Here is a 729-nt window from a genome sequence, read left to right on the forward strand (position 1 = left end):
ACCTAATGTCATTACCTGAATCTAGCTCACCTCTTGATTATCCTATCCTAACACCTTCAGTATCATTCATTTCTTTATATGATTCATTTGAGGCTGGCCTCATTTATTCATTGGGAACTTTAACTTTAACCGACATAGATTATGTGAGCATCATGAAATCCAATGTCTCCCCCACACCGAAAAGAGGTAAAATCACCGGCCAAAGTGACTCAATAACATTCTAGCGTATATGGGAATTTAACCCCGCCAGATCCTTATATTGGCAGTATAGGTTCAAAGACTAGGAGATGTATGGAGACCCATACCCGGCAAGCTGGACAGTCTCATCTCATTAGAGTTACGTGAACCTTCGCCCTTCCCGAAAGAAGGCATCACCGCTCATAGCTAGCCTATTGGTGCTCAGTATAAAGTTCCATTACATTCAACTCATACATCATGGAAGCTGGCTTCTAGTATGAGGACATCATAGCTCATTAGATGATTTCTCATCTCATCATTAGTATTAAGTGTTTTAAACCCAATTTTTTCATTAGAGTGTTCATAGAGACTTATCTCTTCATTATCTTACACTCTCTGTAACGACCTGTTTAGACGATTCGAGCAGTAAGATTATTTTGATAAAAACTGACTGGGTCGACGGACCACGCGACGGACCGTCATGGTCACGACGGCCCGTGATGGATTCCGTCGTCCCATACTTGTGAATTTTCTTCTGCTACTTTTCTCATT

The sequence above is a fragment of the Solanum pennellii genome, chromosome 7 (assembly GCF_001406875.1).
Source record: "Solanum pennellii chromosome 7, SPENNV200".
Lineage (NCBI taxonomy): Eukaryota > Viridiplantae > Streptophyta > Magnoliopsida > Solanales > Solanaceae > Solanum > Solanum pennellii.